At 49.9% G+C, this 6767-nt stretch overlaps 1 non-coding gene across 1 annotated transcript; it reads right to left on the bottom strand.

Moving 5' to 3' along the window:
- Nucleotides 1-236: 236 nt before the first annotated feature.
- On the bottom strand, nucleotides 237-376 carry LOC111817060. Its single transcript, XR_002821332.1, has one exon. It is a non-coding gene; the product is annotated as a U4 spliceosomal RNA (small nuclear RNA).
- Nucleotides 377-6767: the final 6391 nt, after the last annotated feature.

Raw genomic sequence — 6767 nt, 5'->3', positions numbered from 1 at the left:
GTAAGGAGGGGGCCGGGGAGATGGCTCAGTAGAATAAGTGCTTCCCTGGGAAGCGCAAGGCTTTGAGTTTGATCTCTGGTTTGGCCAAAAACAAAAGTAAAGAGGGAGGGGGAAATAGCTCAGTGAAGCTCTTGGTCCTGAGTTCAAACCCCAGTACCAAAACAAACAAACAAACAAAGTAAGGAAAAGAAATGTTTTGGGATGGGGCCGGGGAGATAGCTCAGTAGAATAAGCGCTTGCCTGGTAAGTGCAAGGACCTGAATTCAATCCTCGTTTCAAAAAAAAAAAAAAAGAAAGAAAGAAAAAGAGAAAAGTTTAGCAATAATTGCACCTCGGATAAACCTCATTGGCTACGATACTGCCACTGTGCAAAGCTAGAAAAACAAAAAAGAAATGCTTTGGGAGAGAAAAGAAAAGAAAAAAATACTCCGCAGGGTGAGTGTGGGCCAGTGAAACAGGAAAATATGCTGTGCCGAAATCAAGGCCAGCCGGTGCAGCCGCTTACAGCAGCTGCGAGCTTAATGACTGCCATCTCTGATGCCCCCGCTCTGAGGGCAGATCAAGCCCATCCATCCTATCAAAGACCCCAAGAGCTGAGGATAGCATCCTAAGATTCGTATTAAGTGCAGGGCTCGGAGCAGTGTCCTGAATCTCTGTGATTGATGGCTCTGTGATCACCAGGCCACGCCCCCTTGCGCAGCTCATGGCCTGCCCCCATCATTACTTCATCAGAGAGGACAGCAGGGCGCAGAGAGTGACGCTGCTTTGTTACGGTGACCTGCCCGTATGTGACTGGTCTGGGTCTGACCTCAAGCTTTGTTCTTTGACTGTGGACTCCACCGGCAATGATGTTGTAGCATGAAGGACTTAGGGAGAGCCCGTGCCGCGACTCCGTGACCCTGCAGGTCCTCGCAGAAGCCAGCATGGGCAGCACCGGAGGGCTGTGAGCTAGAAGCAGCCCTGCTCTCTCCCAGAAGTCGTGGCCATTCCCCTGGAGGGGTACAGGGATGCCAAGTCTAAACACTCACCCAGGAAGCACGTGGACCTCCAGGGTCTGAAAGCTGAAGGCACCTGTCTTAACTACTCTCTTGTAACTGGGTCGAAATACTCAACACCCATGAGTTAAAGGAAGAGAGGTTTATGGTGGCTCACAGTTTGTAGTGGTTTCAGTCCACACGCGCTGGTTCCAAGGCAGGGTGAGATGGCAGAGGAGAGAAGGTCCATGATACGGCCGCAGGAAACCCAGAGGGATGGGCACCCTTCCAGGCCACGCCCCCAGCGATCCACCGGCTTCAACCAGGCTTCACCTGTGGTTCCTTCCATCCTTCCTCTTTCCTTCCTTCCTTCCTTCCTTCCTTCCTTCTTTCCTTCTTTCCTTCCTTCTTTCCTTCTTTCCTTCCTTCTTTCCTTCCTTCCTTCCTTCCTTCCTTCCTTCCTTCCTTCCTTCCTTCCTTCCTTCCTTTCGCGTACCTGGGATTGAACTCAGGACCTTGCACTTGCCAGAAAAGCGCTTATTCTACTGAGCTATCTCCCCGGCCCAGGCTTCACCTGTTGACATCGCGTTTTGCTACAAACTCTTCAGTGTGTTACTGCTCCGAGGAGTTCCACACCCCATAAACCAGTCACCCCGCAAAGCCCCACCTATGAGCCCGTGAACCTTTGAGGGGACGTCTAGGTATAAACCGTAACACAATGATAATTAGACGAGCCCCAGAGCTCGTTCCTCTGGCTTGTAGCTCGCTCGCACCTGAGGCTTATTTGCAGCTTGTAGGTAACAGGCTGATGCCAAGAGCCTCTCCCAGCCCGGCCGCTTGTGCACATCGCAGTAGCAGTGAGGATTACTCTCCTTCCTGTCTCTCCGGCAGCACATCTACCTGCTTCTTCTCACCCTTCCAACCACGAGAAATGCCAAAATGAAGTCGCGGGGAAAGAAGACTTAGGAAAGTTAAACGTAGAGGCCCCCAGATTCTGGGTTTGCAGGAATTTCATCCATGCGCCCCTCGGCCACCTGCCGGCCCTGCTGCCTCTTCTACAGCGCAGGCTCGTCAGGAGCCTGCATGGGCCAAAGCGCTGGGGCTGAGAAGGGCACACCGGAAGTGGGAGAACATGTGCGCCTGCCCCAAAGAGCCAAAGGGGAAGGAAATGTCTGCGGTCAGGCATGGCTTTGCCAGTGGCGGGAGGCGATAAAGAAGTGAGGATGCTTTCAGAGCTCCTGAACAGGGGGAAGTGAACTTCCGGTTATATTCCACTACTCAGGTGGATAATCATGAAAATGTACACGAACAACCATGATTCAGAATACGAAATGCTGACAGACATTGCTAAGAAAACTGCAAATAATCTGAAAGCATGCATACAGCAGGTTGAGGAGCAAATGAAGGGAAATATTCTCAAAATTCTCAAGACCTGATACCCAGCCACTGGCTGAAGAGAGTTCGCTTGGCACATGCGCTCCTTGGCTTGCCGTCTTTCCATCCGTTCTGACTCCTCAAGCACTCCGACCTTTCCACTCACCTAATTCATGCCCGGATTAGGCATATGGATTTGCAGTCCATTTAGAGCATGGTATGAATGTTAGTGCAGCTGCAGAGGATGTGACCCAGGAATAATGCAATGAGACAGACCAGAGGGGCCGGTCGTCATGGGCCTCGAGGGCCATGCACAGGGGTATGCGTGGTACACTCAGTAGTTCTTTAGACCCAGCATCCTGACCTCACTGTGTATGGAAGTTGCATGAGCTTTTCATCACTGGGACAAGAGACCTAAGATAAGTGATTTTAAAGGAGAAAAATTTGATTTTGGCTCACAGTGTAAGGGGTTTTAGTCCCTGGATGCTTGGCTTCTCTGCTTTGGGCCTCTTGTGAAGCGGAGCCTCATGGTGGGAGCACAAAGCAAGGAAACTGCTCACCTCAGGGCCAGAGGGAGGGGCCGGTGCTCCTGGATCCCCTTCAGAAGCAGCCCCCAGTGGCCTCAATGCCTCCCCGAAGGCCTCAGCTCCTAAAGTTTCCACCAAATGCATCACAGGCTGGGGACCAAGCTGTCCACACAGAAGCCTTTGGGGAAAATTTTCCAGACTTCCAGACTGCAGCGAAAGTGTTCTGGGAGTGAGTTGTGTGCATGAAGGGCGTGGAGGAAGAACAGCAGCTAAGAAACCAAGCTGTAAGTGGCAGGTGCCCTCTCCCCATCACAGGCTTCTGCATTCCTCCTTGAACTGGTCACCCTTCATATGTGCTACTGAAGCGAGCACTCCTGACCAGCTCAGGATCGGGGATATCAGGCAGGACAGAGGCCAAGTGGTGAAGACTCTTCTGCTGAAAACATTTGTCCCTGTTTCATTTTCTCCTTCCTTCTGCTCATTGAGACCTCATGCTATTTGTTCTACCCCAAAACTGCCCTGGTACAAGAGTTCCCCCTGTTCCAAGCTCAGACTGTGATCCTCCCTTTTTCAGCCTTCTCAGCACTGGGATTACAGGTGTGGGCCACCACGCCCGGTCTCAGTGGCCAGCTCAGTGTGCCTGGGGTAGGGCCTGGTGCAGCATGTGGTGTTGAGGATTGAACCCCAGGCCCCTGAGCTTGCCTAAGCAGGTGCTTAGTTCACTGAGCTATCTCACCAGCCCCCCAGTACAAGAGATGGAACCAGTGCCCTAACACTTGAGTTGCATCTCTAGCCCTTTGATAATTTTTAAATTTTGAGACAAATCTCACTAAGACATTAAGTTGCCCAGGCATGGCTTGGATTTGCAATCCTTCCGCCTCAGGCTCCAAGACTGCTGGATTTACAGGTGTACACCACCATGTCTGGGGTCCTGTGCAAATTTGGGAGCTGATCTTCACCAAGAGCTCCTGCTGCAGACTGGTGGACCTGTGGGGGCAAGGAGAGAGTCCTTCGGAACCTCAGAGAACATTTTTATTCACACAGCAAGGCCTCACGAAGAAGCCCATGCTTTCAGGCAAATGAGCAGAGAAGGAATCTCAGAGGAAGCACCCAGCAGTAGTTTAAATAATACATCATCTTCCTCTGCCCTAGAATAGATCAGCAGTCTTCTGACCCCCAACCCCACCCCTGCGCCCCTGATTTGGGACATGAGCTGGTCTAGAAGCAAAACAATTTTTTTTTTTTGGATGCCGAGTGGTCCGGAGTAAATGAAGGAGAGTAGAAAGGAGGATATTCTCTTCTCCAGCTGTCCTTTCCAGGAACCAGAATATGAAGATTAGGTTTATATTTTGTTTCATTCTAAACCCCTCCCGGACTGTTCTCTGTACTGGTTGAGGTGGTTTCAAAAAGCAAAACCAAGAGGATAACTGTGGGCACACAGACTTCCAGTTTTTGGGTTTTGGTTTGGTACTGCTGGTACACAGCTTCTGCAGTCAGTGTCGGTAAGAAGTTCTCCATCTTCTCGGGAAAACAAAACAAGACAAAACAAAAACAAAAAGCCTAAGAAAGTAGCTTATTCAAACCATCTGATACTTGGTCATGAAAATGGTTTTTTTTTTTTTTTTTTTTTTTTGGCAGTACCAGGGATTGAACTCAGGACCCTGCGCTTACCAGGCATTAAAATGGATTTTGACAAAAAATTTGATTAGATGTTGTGTGTATGTGTGTGTGTGTAAAGTCTACTTTCCTACGAGCATGTTGGGCTGGGTGGGAGGGTGAGGGAGGCTAGGGCACAGGATTACATCTTTTCAATCCTGCATTTCGTCACCAGGGCTGAGCACATACAACCATGGGCTGCCAGAGTGCTAGTGCCTGGTGACTAAGAGACACAGAAGACAGGGCCCAGGCTTCTCCCCACGTCTCCCAGCAGAAGCAGAGGTGACAAGGACAGATTTGACATCTGGAGAACAGAAGTCCTTGCAATTTGTTTTTTATTTTATGTGCCCTTACGTCCACAAAAATCTGAAAGAATAGTTTTGAGACTGAAGAAGATCTATGCTACAATATAGACTTTGTGGGAGTGTTTTGGTTTTTATTGTTTTGAGACAGGGTCTCGCTACATAGTTAAAGCTGGCCTTAAGCTCACTGGGCAGCCCAGGCTGGCCTCCAACTCACAGCAATCATCCTGCCTCAGCTTCCTGAGCGCAGGGCTTACAGGCATGTGTCACCATGCCCGGCTCTTTGTGGTATTTTCAAAGGTGCTTTGCTTGTATATTTGTGTGTGTGTGCTCTTGATAGAACCCAGGGCTTCACACTTGCACATGCTAAGCAAGTGTTCTACCATGGAGCTACACTTCAATCTCATTGGCTGTTTTTAAAGAATTTACAGGGCCGGCCAAATAGCTCAGGGCTGGCCAAATAGCTCAGCGGATTAAAGTGCCTGCGTAGGCAAACACAGGGGCTGGGAGTTCAATTCCCGGGCCTGCCCTGCCAGCCCCACCCCCTGGGCATGCTGAGCCAGCAATTGAGACTGGGGCTTGGTGGTGTGCACCTGGAATCCCAGTGCTTGGAGGTTGTAAACAGGAGGATCACTACGAGTACAATCTACGCAATGAGACTGTACACCGTGTATACCTTGTAGACCCTATCCTAAATAAAACATACACAAAAAAAACCCGTAAGTATGAAACAAAAATTAGAAGCTTTAACAGTCAAGATTTTCATAATTTCACAGCCCTGTTCTGTCCTATTGAGATGAATCAAATAAGACATCCAAAAGGCTGCATCCCCAGTCTTCAGGGGAAGAGTTCCAAAAGAGTTCAGAAGGTGGATGGAGAAATCAGACTCAGACCTGCTTGCCCTAGTGAAGCCACTTTTCGCTCGATGACCTAGTTGGGTTATTTAGCTTCTATGGGCTTTTGAAATATCTACTTTGGTGAAAATAAAGTGGGGCAGGATCGGCAAGATAGCTCAGCAGAGAAAGCGCCTGCTTAGGAAAGCTCAGGGACTGGGGTTCATCCCAGCACCACCTGCTGTGCTGGCCTCACCCCCGGCCACGCTCAGCCAGGCCTCAAGACAGGGCATGGTGGTGCACAGCTGTAATGCCAGAGCTGGGGAGACTGCACTCAGGAGGATCACTGCAAGCCCAAGTGGTGTAGGGAGATCCTGTGCCAAATACATTAAAATAAAAAATAAAAATAAAAAGAGGGGCAGAGAGTAATAATACTTGCAGAGGTTCACTAAGGCTGGACTGGCACCCATCCGATCCATGCTAATGGTGCTGTGAGAATTAGGAACATGGGCAGACGAAAGGGAAAGACTCACCGGCAATCTCAACCCCCGGAGACCCAGGGTTTCTTCCTCTGTGTGTATGTTAGAGGAGCACGTCATTTTTCAGGATCAGATGACGTCTCTAACTTTCATTTTAGTCGAGACGTATTTGTCTACTTTTAGGCTGTTTGTCTTCTTCGTGCATCTTGTTGGCACTGAGGACATACCCTGGGGTGTGGGGGGACATGGTACAGAGGAGACAGCGACGCAACAAAAATGCCCCGATCCGGTTGGGATGCTGATCTCAGCCTCACTGAAGAGAAGTAGGTCTCTTTCACTTGTCACTTTCTAAGAAGAAAGACAGATCTCTCTGTTAGAGAACATGCCTTAGTTCCCTGCTATTTTAACCCCCACTTCCTATCTAGTAGAACACCTGGTACAGAGACATACTTGAGCATCTCTTCAGGGAAGGGATGATGGGGCTGGAACCAAACATTAGAGGTGTCACCTCCACGGAGCAGCTGGGGGGGTGGCACAGGGCCCAGGCCTTAGTGAGGGGACACATAGGCCTTTACAGCCTTGTAAAGAACAGGGCTTGGTGACCCTTGTGCCCATGGCCCTC

The sequence above is a fragment of the Octodon degus genome, unplaced genomic scaffold (assembly GCF_000260255.1).
Source record: "Octodon degus isolate 3935 unplaced genomic scaffold, OctDeg1.0 scaffold00047, whole genome shotgun sequence".
Taxonomy (NCBI): Eukaryota; Metazoa; Chordata; class Mammalia; order Rodentia; family Octodontidae; genus Octodon; species Octodon degus.
Note: the sequence above shows the minus strand (reverse complement) of the source record. Positions and strands in the feature narration are given on the sequence as shown.